General features: G+C 39.1%; 1 protein-coding gene across 1 annotated transcript in view; it reads right to left on the minus strand.

Annotated features, from left to right (window-relative positions):
- The window catches only part of LOC120737530 (E3 ubiquitin-protein ligase Midline-1-like), an 86,484-nt gene extending 79,540 nt beyond the window's left edge, over window positions 1-6,944 (minus strand). Inside the window, exon 1 of the mRNA XM_040038303.1 lies at window positions 6,705-6,944. The gene's annotated coding sequence lies outside the window, so the exon portion shown is untranslated. The remainder of the gene's footprint in view (window positions 1-6,704) is intronic.
- Between the last annotated feature and the right edge of the window lie 11,672 nt (window positions 6,945-18,616).

Raw genomic sequence — 18,616 nt, forward strand, 5'->3', positions numbered from 1 at the left:
TGAGAGACCTTTCCAGTGCAGGGAAGGGATGTTGAACTAGAGCAAACTTTTTCTTTCGTTCTGCTGCATTTTTCCAACATAGCTTGGCTCCTACATGACTGTGATACTGTTGACTAGTCACATTCCTATTCTGGTTTTCCCCTAATGCAGACCAAACAAAATGAAATCTGAGTCGCAAGCCTCTGGAATGGGTTTTGTGTTTGGACAGTGTAATCCTTTGTTATTCTTACATTATTGGTTGTCGTATTGACAATGAATTGGCGGGTACACCACAATGTTCAGATTGCACTGTGACAGTAATCTCCATCCACCCACGGGTTATTCTTCATTCATAGTAATGAATTTATAGTAATGAGTAATGAATAATTTAAATAAATATTTAAATATATTTAAATATTTGTTTTCACTGAGAAATATATACACTGGCTCTCTCACTGTTTTACTTACAAATCAGAACTCTACAGTTGAATACTGGCTCTCCTAAAAGTTGGGGGACCTTTTAACCATAATCCACAATGTGATATCAGGATACAGTGATAATACTGCCTGTTTCTGACAATATTTTTCTTTAATGTTCAGCTGCTCTTTTTAGGCTCAGAGAATGGCTACTTCTGCACCCCTCTGCAAGTTTATGAATTCTCCATGAGGACACATTGACCCCCTTCTACTTGTAGTCCAGACACTGACTCCGAGCTTCAGCTGATCAAAGAGCCAATTAATGCTGGCAGCAGTATGCGCACAGTGTTGCAGTGCTAATCAATGGCATACTAAACTGCATAGGCACAAAGACTTGGTAAACTAGACAAGACAAACAGTGTCAGGTACTGCTGGAGTCACTCCGAATTACCTTCTGTTGGTATTTACATGGTCTCTTTTATTTTATTTTATTCTCATTTTATTTAAAATGAAGGGGGAAAAGGCTACCACAGAGGTTTTTGGACTGCTGGTTCCATACATGCACTTTTCATGTCCTGGTGAACATTGAAATTATAGTTTATTTTGATAATACTTCAGCATAATTGCGAGATGAATGCGCAGTGATGTTTCAGAATCACTGACAAGAAGCCAGAATTGCTTCTAGAAAGAGTTTTTGTTTGTCAGGCTGTCCACTGTGACTGTCTTGTCTGGACGCAGGCAAGTACTACGAACAAAATGGACAAGAAATCATATCAGAATGGGTGCAGGGACAGTGTTACTTGAGGAAAGCTAAGACTATTGTAATTATGTGAAAGCAATACAGAATACCTGAGAGCCTGACTGCATTATATTGCAGTAGATGTGTTGAATTCTCACCTGGTGCCTGTTTGTTATGTTTTTATTAGCAGAAAAAGCACAAAGTGATGCATAGAACTATGCAATAAAGCTTACGCCTGAGAGACTGGCCAAGAACACAAGTAAATATACAAATACATGATTAAAAATTCATTTTCTTAGCTAGGAGTGGCTCCTGGTGTGGTCTTCTGCTACTGTAGCACCTGAGATGCTCTTCTGCATACCTTGGTTGCACAAAATAGTTATTTGAGTTACTGTTACCTTCCATGCATTAGCTCAAAGTAGTCTGACCATTCTCCTCTGAGCTCTGCCATGAACAAGTCATTTTTACTGAATGTGTCTGTCTTTTTTGGTCTGTTATCTGTAAACCCTAGATGTAGCTGTGCTGGAAAATCCCAGTAGTTTTAGAAATACTCTGAACTTTTGGTTCATGCTGCCAAACACACTGGTCAAAGTCATTCAGATCACCCTTTTTACCGATTCTGGTACTCGGAATGAACTTCAGCAGGTTGGCTTGACCATGTCCACATTCTTAAATAGACTGGGTTTCTGCTGTGTGACTGGCTGATTAGAACGAATATGCTCACTGTGAACTTGATGCCATGTTTTCCACCCTGTTGCATCCATAAACTGTACTGGTGCAACATACAGACAAGCCTGCAAATGATCTCACAGCAAGCCGTATTTTTTGATAATTACATTAAAAATACTCTGAGAGGCAACAACAGCAGAACCACAGTGGTCAGGTCTGGTATAGTGACATGAATGGGATGAAGTGAAACAGAGAAGACAGTGGTTAACTACAGCTAGTACCCCAGTTTTTAAGCATTACCTGTTTTGCAGATGGATCCAACAAATGCTTTGTGAAGATCTCTTGGGTCACATTTCAACCCCAAAACTTTTTTCAGTAAATGTAACCAAGCAGTAAATCTAAACCCAACCAAACAACAAGTTAAACTGAAACTAAATGGTACATAAAATCAATGCAAATTACAGTGTGAAACATAAAGTTCCCAAACAGGATACGAACCCTGGTTTCCAGGTTAACAATTGTTTAAAGTCGCTTTCTGTGGATGTTCTCAAAGAGATAATGCTATCTATAGAAGGTTCCTAGCTTATTTAACAATAGTAAAACTTTATGATTCATCCTCTCTCAATACATCGTGTATTTGAGCCAGCCATTACATGACAATAGCAAACACAGCCAAAGCTGCAGGCAAGCAAAAGCTGTTAAACAGTGACGGAACAGAACAGGACACTTGACTGTAATTCGCAGTCCATCTCATTACTAAGTGTCTTTGGCTCGTCTTAGCTTTGTCGTTATGCAGATAAACATTCAAGTGCCAGTGTTTGGTCACCCGTAGAACAAACCAATCCTTTCATCCTGTCCCGTATCCTCAGGGTGAATAAAGGGGGCCACTACAAATAAAATGCTTCTACTTGCATTTAACCTCCCTCCTAATTCTCCTCAAACTCAAGCCTCTGTCTTCTCTCTTTATTCAAACTGATCTTCTTGAGCTTTAGTGTAAGACAAGGAGGTGGCTATGAGCCAGTATTCTGCTGTTGGGGAGCTGAAACATGAATGCCAAGATGGATGGGATTTTATAGCTGGAATGTGGGGGGTTTGGCTGGGCATGAAAAGATTGGACACACTGGCAGTCGCTGATGCCAAGGCCTTCTAGCATGAGACCCTGCTGGGTTCCAAATATGGCAAAGAGTGTGTCAAAATTAAACTTCAAAAGGAGAAATATTTTAGAGAGTTTCATGCCACATTAAAGTAATATTCAATTGTTTATTTTATATTTTCATAGTAAAAAAAAAAAATCTGTTTCTGACAGAAAAACCAGAAACTGTAGCGGAATATAGCAATATAGCAGACTGTTACAACCTCCAGAAAACATATATACAAGAGATAAATATCACCCATTGGTTCATAGATTCAAGCTTTTAAACCTCAACTTTAGCATTATGACTGGTCTCATATTGTTTTGTGTTCTTTTGCTTTGATTTTTTGTGTGTGTGTTTTGCAGCCCAAAATGAAACGTGTAGAAAGGTTAGCGTGTTAGAAAGTTATCAGGTAACGCTATAAAGTTTTGATTGCAAGCACTAGACAAATCATGGGACACAAATGTATATTCCCTGACAGGCTGTGAGTGGTTGCTGGCTGATGCTGACTGAAATTTGTTGCAAAGAGAGATTGGCTGCTAGCAGTTTACTGTTCTTGCCCACAGTTTGTATATCTGCAAATACAAACTTTACACTCCAAGCACTTGCAAAACTTGAAAGAGTGCAACATAAACTACAACCAAATTATTTCAATATTTTTAACCAGTGCAATTGCATGGAGGCTTTTGGTGTAGCATTGCATAACTCTTTGACATCAATTCCATGCTAGCTACTGCCAGCAATCTCTAGAAACCAACTACAGAACACACTCTTCCCTATTACCCAGCATTTACCAATGGGTATCTGATAGGCCTCTAGCACTGTTTGAACAGGCCTTTAGTGCTCAGTTTCACAGCAGCTGCCAGAATCTGTAGCAACCACTCGCAACCAGTCAAAGAATACACTTTATTCTCTCATTATTCTCTCACTGGTTCTTGCTAGATGCTCGCTAGCTGGCCTCTTAGTCTGTGTGACTAAAGTCTTAGAAAAACAGAATTCTAGGGGTTCATTCACCACTCACCAAAACTGCTGTGTTTTACAGAAAGTCATATCCCTTACTGCATAATTTCATTAACAATGTTCTAAAAGGCATTAATACCAAAAGCATGGTTTAGTTCAGTGATTCAAATTAGGGGAGGTGCAACATTAGCTACTAGCTAAATTCACAAGCTTTGGCATTTACTTGTCAGTCAAAACACAAAGACACCAATCAATACTAATTTAAACTTTCAGCCTTAATCGAAATGGGTGACTAATAAAAAATTTCACTACTAGTCCAGTTGTCATGAAGGTGGAAATTAGCAATATGGAGAGACCTCTTACACTTTCAGAATTACCCGGAAGTGTCCAAATGAAGAACTGCACTTTTTCATCTTTGGTTTCATTTTACCTATGGCAAAAACGCAAATGCCTCTACTTTTTTAATTCACTCACTTGCCATCTTGGGTTTTCTCCCAATACTTGTACACTTCACTGTGACAAGCCAGGAAAGTCACACGTTTGCTCCAGGTTTGTGTCACGTATCCAAACCTAACTCCTTATACGGTTTCACCTCATTTTACTTCAGCGCTACTAGCTCCAGGTATGCAACTGTCACATCCTGCTGCATTCACCAGCACCTCCCTCTCCCCATGTCAGCACTGATAAGGGAATTGAGTGCATGGCATCTATAATGGGGGAGGGAGATAGTAGGAATGTTATGAAATACAACTACTTCCACAACCAAAGCAGTAATAGCCACAGAACGCTGTTGGCTCAGTTAGAAATGAACAATGACACATTTCATCCTTCTTGAAGTAAAAGGTCAATACACTAGCAGAACTCACAAAAATCTCATCTACAGAAGATGAGCAGCATTGGAGCCTTCTGACTGAATAAAATATGCAATTCTTCAAGAACAGAGAGTATAGCTGCTCTTGTGGGGAATCATCTCAGCAATTCTAATGTTTGTGATTGTCAAAGAATGTCTATAAGAAAGGTTTCAGCCTTTCAGTTTACTACTATAGCTCAGAAGATGTTTAGATTATGTAAAACACCCAAAAGACACAATTCTTGAGAATATAACTGAATTGCTAATGTCGTTTTTGGACCACAGTTAAAACAGATTCCATTTATCTCGCAATGTAGTAAACTGTAGATACACTTTGCTCAATCGCCCACAGAGAAATCCTACCAACTGAATACATTTTACATCATTATTTAATGTTAACATCTCTGTGTGTTTGTATGCCGGTCTTTAAAAAAAGGCAGTCATACCCTCAAACCCTAACCCTAACCCCAGTGCCAACAACTCAGCCCCAATGCCTAAACCAGGCAATAACTAATACAACCAAAAGATTAGCATAGGTAAACACACATTCACTACAGATTTCTGTGTTTAGCATTCAGCTTAGCAAAGCTGTCTATAATTCATAGCTGTGTATGGGCACTGTTTGTATTATTCATTATCAATTTTCTGTTGCACCTTCCTACAGACACATTGCATTGCGGTGACACATCAGAGGCTGTTTAATGCTGAAGTCTACACAAATTTATGCAGACCTGAGGGAAGCTGAACTACTTATCAGTTTCAAGTTGAACTGTACTTTTTAATCTTTGCAGAAGGGTGACTACGTGTGATGCACATCGGGGTGGGAGAACGCATTACAGAAGAATCTGCTTGAAGAAAGGTTCGCAGTGACTCATTCCAAGGAACTAACTGTTCAAGCACAATAGAACACATAACTGCTTTTGCATTGCAATCATGGCTTACATTATTTAGCATTAGCAACATTTAGCGCCTAGAAGACCCATTGGCTTGATGTGTCTATCTAAATAATTCCTTGAAAAGCAAAGACTTTCATTCATTCGGTGCTATATGTACTCTGGTGGGCTTTTTTTTTTTTTTTTAACAAAAGCAGAAGCTGCATCTTTAACTTGTAATACCCAGAGTCCAAGAGAGACTAACGAAGCCTACAAACTAAGCCTATTACAATGACTAGCAGGAGATTTAGCATTATAATACATACAGGGTATCCAGTTCAAATGTGGAACATTGTTTTCCATTATAATTGAGTCCAAACAAGCAATTTGTCCACTGGCTCTTATACATGGAGAAAAGGGACTAAATTGGCTGATATTATGACATAAACAAAGGCCTCTTTGGGTAAATGCAGGGTACAGCTAATAAGCTAATAATAAAATATGGTCTTTATCAACTTTCATCAAATTTTTTTATTGTATAGGATTACACAAGTTAATAATCCACTTAAATCCCTAATTAGCAGTTATCTTTTATTTAAATAATTCTGTAACAGGTACGTTTTTATTAAGTTTGGTTTTTTTGTGTTCTCATACTTGCCTTTCATTCTTGTCTAAAGAAATGCAATACTCGCAGTAAATCAGTGCTACACTAAAGCATGTTAAGTTCACAGGCAATACAAAGCTACTCAAACAGGCACAAACCAAAGTGGAACCAAAGGGCAAATCTTTGTTAAAAACAATCAAAAATGCCACTTTAAAACAATAACAGCAGCATGCACGTGCATTCAACTGCCACGCTTAGACCACATGGAGCAATCAAGCCCCCAACAACACCACCCCACCTCCGCCCCCCACCCCATTCTGACCCACTCCACCCCTCTGATGTATGACATCCTATTGTGAATGTGCTATGAGGTAAAAAAAAAAAAAAAAAAAAAAAGAAAGAAAGAAAAAGACCCTAAACCTATTGCCTCTAAAGGATTGGTCCTGGAGAAAGTGAATTAAGCAACAAAAGAGGCACTTACGTTCAAGAGCCTCACATGGTCGTCCGACAGAAAAGAAGAGAAGCGGGCAGTGATTCCAGCCTGAGACAACAATAGTGAGTAACCTTGAAGAGAGAGAGATGGAGAGAAAGTGAGGGTGGTGTTGGTGGTGGGGGGGAGGAGAGACAGTGAGTTAGAGAGATGGGAAAGAAATGTGAGAAAGAGAGGAGACAGATTGATGCGTCCACACACCGCGGCGTAGACGCAAATCAAAACACTTTGGATCTTTTCTTGCATCTCCCCTCCTCTCCTCCTCCCGTTCAGTTTTGCCCCCCCCCCCCCACCACCAACCCGTGCCTTCGGGTTCCACATGTGTTCAGGCTCAGGCAAGCGTGAAGCGAGCTGAGGAAATCAGCGCTGCAAGTGCTTTGTCCAGCGGTTGGGAAACTCATGCTTCCATTACGTGGAACATTGAGCTTTCTGGCTGCCTTCTGTGGGTCTGATCCGCAGCAGATGGATGGAGAGGCAGGAGATGATATCCAGCATCTTGGCCCTTCTATCACACCTTTCCTGGAAGCTTGCCCTAAACATAAGATTTTATTTATTTATTTTTTAAAACCTGCATGTCCTCTGGAAAATGCAGATAAATCTCTTTCAGTGGCATGTGTCCAGTTTCCCCTACAACTCTGTTTCTGATCATACTGCACTTTTTTTTCATCCTCTTTAAAGAGATGATGCAAACTGCTTCAATTTTTAGAACTGTCTGCAGTTTTCTACAGCTTTGAGTTGCTTTTAACTTTTAACAGTTACCACCCGGGGGAACGACAGCAGAGCGCAGCAGGATCAGCAGTTGTTTTGCAACTGAAAAAATACAGATAAACTATGAGCACTGGAGTCTTTAAAAGTAATATCAACAGTTGGTTGATTGGTAGTTTTAAAATTTGATGTGTACCCCTGTCAGAGAAAAAAGTCTTTGATTAATTTAATTTTAATAGGAAGGACAGGATCATGAAAACAGGATCCAGGTATGGTATCGTTCTAATCCATTAATATGTTTTTAAATTCAGCTTCAGTAGTTTCATTCTAATTGCCTTCAAATAAATGGCTTCCACTTACATTTGCAGGAATATTCTACTTTTATTCTACTTTGTTTATCAGCACTCGGCTCATTTCAAATGAAGTTGGGTTACCATGGAAACACACCTCTTACTGGCAGCACAACTCTCTGTATCATTGATTGTAACATGTCATTTTTTAACTGCAGATCTTCAGTCAAAGCTGTGTTAAATTGTATATGGATATTGAGTATATAATACATAGTATGGAATTTTGGATGCAAAGTAAGCCGTTTTTCATTATATTATCATGTATACACTAAAAAAATAAGACGGTTGAAATAAATAGTAACAAATGCGCTGGGTCTTGGAATCTGTCACAGACTGAATAATGCAAGGGCATAGCCTCCATAAACTCATTAACAGATTTTGAACTTTGCATTTTTTAAACTCAACATTGTTATTTTGGCTATTTGCATTATGCCAGAAGTGACCCTACTTTAATGAGCGAGTAATGCCAGTAAGCTTGGTTAGCAAGGTGAATTAACAGTGGGTGCACCACACATGTAGTTATTCATGCTAGGTGACACATGACAACATTCAAGAGTTTAACTCACAAAAGTGGAAGTACGAAGCATGATATTTATCAGGTGAATCCAAAAGTCACAAACACCATGGCGAGAACGATCTCAGGGTGGAGTCCTGTTGGCTGAGTTGAGGTCTGGTAATATCAAATCACCTACAATGATGAGTTGCCAAAAAACACCAACTAAAATTAACCCTGTGTACAACTTTGGCTTCATTTTGTAGCCAAGGAGTTTGTACCTTGTATGTATGTTATAGTAATGAGCTTTGTTAATAATACTCTTGTTAAGATTAGCAAACAAAGTTATCCATATTTGTTTGTTTTTAGCTTTGCATGTCACTATACTAACATCTGCAAATTCACTTGAAATAAAAGGCAGGCTGCAGCACTAGCTAATTCTATTGTACTAAGACCGTTAGAAATTTCCCAGTTAGATGTTAGTTAAGTGGGGCTAGATAAACTGATACATCTAACAACAGAAAGCTGTTATTTTACAGTGTTCCTACAGAGAACTGTAAAAATATCACAGTACTGTTTAGTATAGATTATAAGCTGTAAAGTATAGCTTTACTTCATCATGATTTCTTAGTTTGTTTGGGTTTTTTTATGTATAATTTTCACAGTTAAATGTTTCAGATCATCAAATTTATATATTAGACAAAGATAACCTGAGTAAATACAAAATCTCATTTTTAAATTATGATTTAATTTTTTAAGAGAAGCCTTTCTAAAACTACCTTGGTCTATTTGAACAGGTAACTGCACACCCTGATTAGCCCCACTTTTAGAAAGTTTGATTTTACTAGCTACACCCCAGCCTGCTGAATCAAGAAATCGCCTAAATCACTAAAGAGATGTAAACTGATGAGGAACAAAGCAAAATAAACACAAATACTTATCTTAAATTTGACAAAAACATCTTGCTACACAACACTATTGGGAAAATATTGTGGACTGAAAAGACAAAAAACTTTTTGGATGGTTTGAGTCAAACTAACACAGCATTTCATTTAAAAAATATATACCAACAGTCAAACACGGTGGTGGTAGTGTTATGTTCTGGGACTGCTTTGCTGCTTCAGGACCTAGACAACTTGTCATGATTGATTGACCCATTCATTTCAAAGGCCATTAGTTCATTTCCTGAAGCTCAAGCACATTTAGGTTATGCAGCAGGACAATGATCTGAAACACACCACCTCTAAACAGCTCAAAAAACAAAGAAAATGAAGGATTTGTAGTGGCCAAATTAAAGTCTGGACTTAAATCTAAATAAGATGCATTACCTTAAACAGGCTGTTCAAACTCGAAAAGCCTCCAATGTGGATGAATCAAAACAATTCTGCAAAGAAGAGTGGCCCAAATTTCCTCCACTGCAGTGTGAAAGACTCTTTGCTACTTATTAATAGTCAAATGCTTGATTACAGTTTTTGTGGCCAAATGTGTCAAAACCAATTAGATGTAGCAGGCACACAGGGCGAGTTAGGTTTGGATAACTTTTTACATTAAGAAATTAAATCATCATTTTAAAACTGTATTTTTTATTTCCTTATATTAACTTTGTCAAATATTTACATTTGTTTGATGATCTGAAACAAATGTGACAAATAGGCAAAAAAGAAACAAGTAAAAGGGCGTAATATCTAGGTAATATTAAGCTAATACTTAATATTAGCTAGAAAAATAATACAGTATCTTTCTAGTTAACATTCATATCAACATCAACATTTACAGGATTCAAAAGAACGATATACCACGTGCAACATTTCATGCATTTTGCAGCAATTTGTTATATGTAATTTTGTAGGTTTTTGTCCAAGGCTTTATCCAAAGTAAGACGATAAAATAAATGAAGCCATAATATTTGAAGCATCTTTGAAAATGAATGAAATTTAATGTTTGTTTTTTGGGGGGTTTCCTGAGTCGGATTATAAAATAGCAGTTGTTCTGAAAGGGTTTCTGGCCATGTTTGCATGACTGACAGGTGTCTGAGGCTATCACACTCAGCTGTGTTGTTTATACCACCTCAGCTTCACTTAGTGTCTGGATTATTTTGGTAGCCACAGCAAAGGCAGTGACAACAGATGAACCCAAATCCAAACCCCAACACATCTGAAGCTAAAAACTGTCAAAACTTCAAAACACTCCACTCTTTGGCTTTTCTGGCACACACTCAATAACATGTTTGTGATGACAAGAAATGTAAGGTTTAAACATTGAGCTGAAGGCTCAGTATGGGTGCACACTGAGGCAGTATTATGAAAGAAAACACAGTTTCTTACAGTCATTATACACTCAGAAAAAAATGTGTCTGGAATGGCATATGGCGAAGTTATAGAGATTAACTGATTTACCCATGCATTGAGTAAAGACAGTCATTTGAACCCTCCCATCTGACAGTGGGTAGGATTTAAATGACCTAAGCTCTTCCAGCGGCCCTTAATAACATGATCAGCAGCTAAGTCAAGCTCCACAAGGGAGTGTAAGTCCTGCAGATGATGACAGACTTGCCTAATCATCGTCTGTTTCAGTATTATGAAAAAACAACAACAACAGATTAACATGAACATTAATAATATGCTTTTGAGTGACTATTTCATGCTCCATAAAGATTACAGAGGACGTGAAGCAGATTTTTATGTCTGTATCTTCTCTCTCTTATGCCTCATGGACATGTAGGGAGATAATTTTGCGATGCTCTATCTTGCGAGGCAAGAGGAAGGATAATCTTCCACCCAAGAGATGTTCTTTAATTTTTATGTGTATTACCTTACTCATAATACGAGCAGCAGTGTTTTGTTGTGTGTGTGTGTGTATCTTAATAGAACAACTCTCTTGCTGCACATTGCTTTGCAAAGCTATTTTGGTGCACTTTAAACAACGTTACAGTACCGATCATTGAGGGAATAATAGACACTGTAGGGCTCCCGTGAGATTCAAATACATTTCAAAGCTGTTTAGCTGTTGTGTTTGGATGTGGTGCAGCTGTATTAATGTTTCCCCTGAGCTTAAAGTTCATTGCTAATATGTTCCACACCAACCTCTGGCACTTTTTTTAGTGCTTTCATCCTTTCTTTTCTGCAGTGGAACAAATTATGAAAGAACTGTTTTGTCTTACTTTTCATTACTTCAACAAAAATGTTAGCCGACCATTCAGCAGCCAGATGTTGTACTTTTTAGTAGTGCTGTGTGATACTGCAAATTCTGGTATCAATCCTATATCAGGTAAATACAGGGCCAGTATTGTCGATGCTGATTCTGATATTTTCAGTCTATAAAGGCAGCTTATGTTGGGGAGATCACTGTGAGATGAATCATCATCAATTTGCACATTCTGAACACATTTTAATGACCACTAAGTCACTGATTTTTAATTGCCATAATAATTAGTTAATCACAACAAAACAGACCTGGAATGTAAATGTGTCTGTCTCTAAAGCACTTTGGGTCAACTTCTAAATAAATAAAAGAAATGTGACAGTCAACACAAAAAGGTTCAGTTTTTTTTCATAGCACATGCTTGAGGTATAGCTTTACATTTTCAAAAAGTATATAATTCAAAGTGGCCTATAAACCTAACTTAAAACAAAATATCGATCCTATCAAGCTAGTATCATCCCAATAACAATACCAATGATGGTATCGATACTGTCAATATTTGGATTGACCCACCCAGTTCTACTTTAAAGCCTCTGTTAGTTAGATAAGGTTAGAAGTAGTAGGGGGGAAATACATGCAGCCTGTATTTTATAAGACAGTGCAAAGAGGGTTGATCTGATATCCTCGTGTTGGTGTTGTTCCCAGATCATCATACTAAATGTTGTTCCAGGATCAACATTGCAAGTGACCAATCAGAATGTTGTGACGTCATACTTTTGCGACTTCGGGAAAAACCGGCATAAAACAAAAAACTGTACTTAAGCTGCGTGAAACCGCCTCTGTCCGCCGATCAATGGACCCTGACCCTAACCCTAACCGTAACCCTTTAATAAACAGTAAGCAGAATTGATATTGTCCTTGCAACATTGGAATTTCATAAATGCACGAATGGCTTGGCGCGCAAAGGAACAACGTCACAACAATGTGATTGGTCACTTGCAATGTTGAACCTGGAACAACATTTTCATGATGGTCTGGGAACAACACCAACACGAGGATATCAGATCATCCGTGCAAAGAGCAGACATTAATGTGGGAAAAACACAAAGAAACTGACCTTCAGTACATGGACCGCCTGCTTAACCAGGTTAGCTATAACTGTAAGCCACTTGTATGAGTTTTGAAACTTAAATGCCAGAACTATGGCGCTATTATTAGACTGTAAAAAAATAAATACTACATCATAGTTACAAGATGTTAATAATATTAAACCGTTAGGCTTCCGTGTTCACCATGAAGACACTGAATGCCCGATTTGTCTACTTCTTAACACCAAAATTGTTGATGATTAAATAATAGGGGATTTTTAGTCGCCTGTTTTATGTTACAAAAATACCCAAAGCTTGACTTTTTTCACTGATTTAACCAAAAAACATTTTAATATAAAATAAATTTTGATTTTGAGATGGGGGCAAATGCAGAAATGTTACTTCATTTCCAAGGTTTTAACCCTCACTCCTGAGACACTCTATTTGGTCAGCCTGCTGCCCCAAAGGCTTCTCTCTGTATTCAGTGAAAGTGATGAAATACAACTTAAACACACCTCATTAAAATGAAATGCATTAAGCTGGAATAATTCCACCATCTGTAAAGTAGAAACATAGATTTGGCTCTAAAAAGCCATTGGCAGCACGGTGGCACGGTGGTTAGCACTGTTGCCACCACGAAGGTCGTAGTTCAATCCACCATCAGCAGGGGTCTTTGGTTGAGTTGCATGTTCTCCCCGTGTTTGCGTGGGTTCTCTCCGGGTACTCCGGCTTCCTCCCACCGTCCAAAGACATGCAGCTTGTGGGGATAGGTTAATTGATTAATCCAAATTGTCACTAGGTGTGAATGTGCGAGTGAATGTGAGTGTGAATGGTTGTCTGTCCCTGTGTGTTAGCCCTGCGACAGACTGGCGACCTGTCCAGGGTGTACCCCGCCTTTCGCCCTATGACAGCTGGGATAGGCTCCAGCGCCCCCCGCGACCCTGAAAAGGAAAGCGGAAGCGAATGGATGGAAGCCATTTAATAGATAATATATCACCAGCTCAGGATCTTCAAGCATCACTTTTAGCTTAATTCAATACTGTTAGAGCCAAAAGATGCCAGCGATCACTAAATCGCATCTTGATCTTTGCCATCGATCTCCATGGATCTATTTTCTTCCGTTGCTCAAAATCAGGGTCATGGGAGGGTTGGAGCCTCTCCTTGGACCAGTTGTCAGTCTGTTGCAGGGCTAAATCTCTCTAAAAATTAATGAAATAAAAATAAAAAAGCAGAAAAGGAGTTTCTGGGATGCAGCGCCTACCAAAAACCTGAATGGAGACCAGATTAGTGAGGAGCTGCTTAAAGAGCCTACACATACAGTGTGAAAAGTACTGATCAAATAAATGTATGTGAGCTAGTATTAGTGTTGAAACAGAAAGAACATAATATATAATTCCCTTTGCTGATACCAGTATGATACAGTATGATACAACCCCCCCACACACACACCAGAAAAATATGAAAGTACCAAAATGGCATTCACTGTATTGCATTGCTGGAAGCATACAGAGGTGTGTCCGGAGGGGGGCACCGGGTGGCACTGGTCCTTCCAAAATATTTATGCAATATAAAACTATTTTTATATTGTTCTGCAATGCTGCTTTATGTGCATCCTATTAGGACACATGAGCCAGAAACTGTGCCCAATGTTTTCTATGCACCTGGAAGAAGAAAAAATATGTGTTGCCAGATTTAGTTGACCTAGTGTGGAAATGAGTTATAAAAACAGTTGGAACAGAAGCATCATCACACTGGGTGCCGCCAGCTACGAGGTGAGGGGAAGCTTGAAAGGACCCTGCAATGTAACTGAAGTTTAATTATAATGTGTTAGGTGCTAATTTCAAGTTACTCAAGTTTTACAGCTCAGTCCTCGGCTGCCTAAAGTTACTAGCCCACCTTCATCCAGCTGTAGCTTGGCTTATAACCTCCACAGCACATCAAAGAGGATAATTAATTGGATCAATATGTTCCAAAGTGAGCTGATGTGAGGAATTTACTTCAGTTTCAGTGACACATGTACATCCAGATGTGTGCCGTATATAGGCTGGATGTGAAACAAACAGGTCAGGGCTGCTTATAAATTGGCGTGAGGAGCTTTCCTTCCGCTCAGTCTATGCAGCCAGGAGGTCAGTTCAATACCAGAAGGGAGTCACTAACACACGTGCACCATCTGTTGACCCACTTAGCCCATCTGTACAGCAGAAACGGCACACACACACACACAAAGGTACATTGCTGGCATTAGAAAGCGACAGAGTTGGTAACAGGTCACTGCTCCATCTTTATCTCAGAAGTGAGACAGCCTTTTGTGGTGTCATCAAAAAGTTGCTCACATTTACGGGGGGGAATCAAGCTGGCCACCATGCACTGAGATGTTTTATTTCCTGTTTGTTCTGTTTTTAAACTGGTTTTGGGATTCAATTCAACTCAGTTTTTCTTTATATTGTAAGATGAAGACCCGGCAACAATAGAGAGAACACCCAAACAATCAATCAAAGGACCCCTTTTGAGCATGCACTTGGCAACAGCGGGAAGGAAAAACTCCCTTTTAACAGGAAAAACCTTCTGGTTTTTCATCTGCTTAATCTTGGAGTAATTTGCCAGTTATTTGGACCTGTGGATGAGTAAGTGTAAACTTACAGCATCAAAAAATGTGAATATATTTTATTTTCTACAATAATTCCTTACAGCAAAAGCAAACAATTCTGTCAGCATAACAAAGTCAAATAAACAGGACATACATTCCTCTTTTTCCCTTCAGGGCATGATGAAATTATACCAATTATTTACTGTTGCTGCATACATAGATGCAGGGTTCTAAGCCATACTGTACTCTCTGAGTCATTTCATAAATGTTCCACATAATGTCTTGACTGAAACAGTGACAACAAAGTTTGTTTTCCTATTTGGGGGATTCAGAGCATGGCTGACTGGAGCGCCATCAGAGCATCGTACTCGGGGGGGGGGTTGCTCGTTTCAACAAAGGGAAATCAAAGTGGAAATTAAATATTTGTTAACACATTTTTTCTGTAGAATTGTCAGAACAAAGACAGGGATGTTTTACATAATATGCTCTACCAGGCAGATGGGTCCATTATCAACAACAACTACCCACTTCCTCGCTCAGTCCCACGAGGACTTTCCTTATATAACGCAGAGGAATCAGAGGAGTCAAAGGGTATGATAGCTGAGGGAAGATAGAAAGTGCTGACAGTGCAATGTCCTGAGGGAGGAATCACTGTAAGCATATTATCATATTAAAGGACAAATGAGTCAAATATAATGATATTTAAGAGACTGGGTTGCTTCTAGCCCATGTACAAAACATTCATGACCTATTTGCGTGTAAAAGTACAATCTGGCTACGCTTTCTGTTTTTTTCCATGCTGAAAGCTTTATTTCCTTTTTTATGATATCACAATTTGGAGGCTTTTCTAAGCAGAATCAATTGAATATTTTTGGTAACTTTAGTGTATAAGTACTCACTGCATTACATAAAATCTTAACATTAAAAAATATTTGTATCACAGTACTGTGCAAAAGGCTAGAGCCACCCGTTATTTCTATATATTTTGTTAGAAAAATGGGAAATATAAGCAGCAATTTATTGAAACATGTACAAACATAGATGTAAATATAGCATATAAGGTAAAAACAGGGCTTCTACAACTGCCAAGCCAGGGCTGCTGGTGTTACATTGTGTGTTTCTATATCCAAGCAGTGGTTTTAGGATCATTGTCATGCTGAAAAATGAAGAAATTCCCAATCAGACACTTTCCAGGCATTCGGGATTTGAAACTTTTGCACACTGCTGTATATTACATTTTTATATCTTTTAGAATTATTGACATGGTCGTGGCAATAACTAGTTGTGTAGTGATGTGTCTAAAATGAACTGCAGAAAAAAATTAAACTGCAGTGAGAGCTGGAGTCACAGGTTTCATTCTGTCATTATGGCTTCTTCAGTCTGTTAGACAAGCCACTTGTATTTAGAAAACTGTACTTGTATGATTGTGTGTGTGATCAAATGAATGAGACTTATTAGTAGTAAGAAGCACTTTTCTACTTCCAACTGTTTACCATTCAGTACTGGGGGAAATAACACCCTCTGAAATCTTGGCAGCTTTCAAAGGTAGACCATGTTAGTTAGCAGTAAACAAGCTTTTAAAATAAGAGTGGTGACGCTAGTTCACCAGTAAAATGGTGTTAGGCTCCAAAAGTAAAAACAACAACAATAGAATTTTCTTAAAAATGCCAAAAAATTAATTGCCGTATATAGTAGGCATTGTTTGGAATACATTGCTCAAGGGTAAGTTAATACTATGGTCTCCTACTGATGTAAAGGAAACAATAGAATTTAATAAATGCTTTTGTTAAACACACTTGCTAGCATTAGCTGCTAACGTTGCACTCCACACTTCTATCCAAATAAAATCACTTCCACATAAAAAAACCCATTAAAAAAACCCATTAAGGTCATGGCCAACATGCAGAAGGTGAAGCTTTAAAGATAGAATTAGCTGTGTACTTCTAGTCTCAGTGGATTGAAATGGTGAAGTACAGAGTCATTCAATAGGCTGTTTATTTTCATCCGCTTTCTCTTCTCAGGTTATGAAAGACTGGAACTTATCCCAGTTTACAATGGGCACCAAATCCCTAAATAACTGGCTAAAATAATCAAGCTAACCCTTTGGCTTGGTTGTGTTGTGGTCATGGTATTTTCCCAAATCTGTGCACTAACTTTGGTCGATATGTGTTGGCCATGTCATTCACAGGATCCATGACTGTGTGAGTTTGCACTGACTATTGCCAATTACGCCAAGCAGATGGACTAGATATGACTGAGGGAATCCTCGGCTGCATGGAAACAGGGGTTATATTGTGTCCCGACCTCTCCATGTCCTGTCTGTTTTTGGCATCGCTCCTCTCTCTCCTCATTTTTCCTTCCCACCAATGTAATGCAACTCCACAACAGAAGCTGGCATTTCCATTCTGCCTCTGCGTGCCCAGTCTTCTGTGGCTTTTTCTACTGGCCATATTACTGGATATGCACATGCCGCTTCCCTAAGCCATCATGACCTCTGGCAATGCCTGGGGGCATTAGAACATGTGCAGTCGGGGGGGGGGAGGGGTGAGCATGTCTTCGTCGAAACATCTTCCATGCCAGCTTCTTCTTGCTGATTCCCTCAACCCCTTGGCTCGCCTTTAATTATCCTATACATGCTGTGCTAACAGCAGGCCGCGAGACTCAGCTGTGAGAAGCAAACAAGCAAGCTGACCTGGAAAACGCATGCCTTTACACTTACGAGCCCGGAGGGTTTAAAGGCCACTATATAGGAGAGCGCGCCGGGCAGAGCTGAAAGCATTGGCAATGTCGCTCCCATCAGCCCTTGCTGTGTTTGTTTGCCATGAGCTGCTGTTTTGAAACTCGTGTGCATGTCTTGGACGCTTGCTTTCACATGAAAATTGGAGCTGTGCTGCGGTTTCGCCAAAGACTTTGCTTTTCTCAACTAAATCCAGATATTACAGCAGTAAGTGAAGGACTCAGAGGACACATAAAGACCTTTGAGCATCCTCTTGGCTCTCATTCTCATTAGATAAGGGACTGAATGCTTGCAACACTCCATTTTACAAGGGGCTATTTCCTATGGCTTCCTCCTCCAAGCGTGCGTAGTAATTTAATTAAGCCAACTGACTTTTCTAAAGGGCAACTGCTAAAACCAACACAATTAATAAAATGGGTGACTCCTCTGCTCTTTGTTGCTCTTTGTTCCCCTCGCCTCATTTGAGTGGCTCAGCACAATCCCCTCGCGGCCCCCCAACTTGATTTGCATTTAGAAAAGTCAAATCTGGCCTTTCTCCTGTAATTATTCATAAGCTTTAGGTACACGGTAAATAGCACACAAAGAGCTCAGCGAGCAGAGTTCTGAGAAAACTTCTCTTTCAGAAGTTTGTATAAGTGAAAGCCACATAAGAGGCTTAACATGAGAAGAAAAATAATGGAGCTTCACGGGCACGGAGAAATCATTTCTAGGTGCTCTTTCACGCAAAAGCACGCCATGCTACACTGTGATCACAATGTTATTTGGGAGGTTTTTTTTGTTCGTGTGTCATTGGGAGTCTACT

The sequence above is a fragment of the Simochromis diagramma genome, unplaced genomic scaffold (assembly GCF_900408965.1).
Source record: "Simochromis diagramma unplaced genomic scaffold, fSimDia1.1 OVJJ01000413.1, whole genome shotgun sequence".
In the NCBI taxonomy this organism is placed as follows: Eukaryota; Metazoa; Chordata; class Actinopteri; order Cichliformes; family Cichlidae; genus Simochromis; species Simochromis diagramma.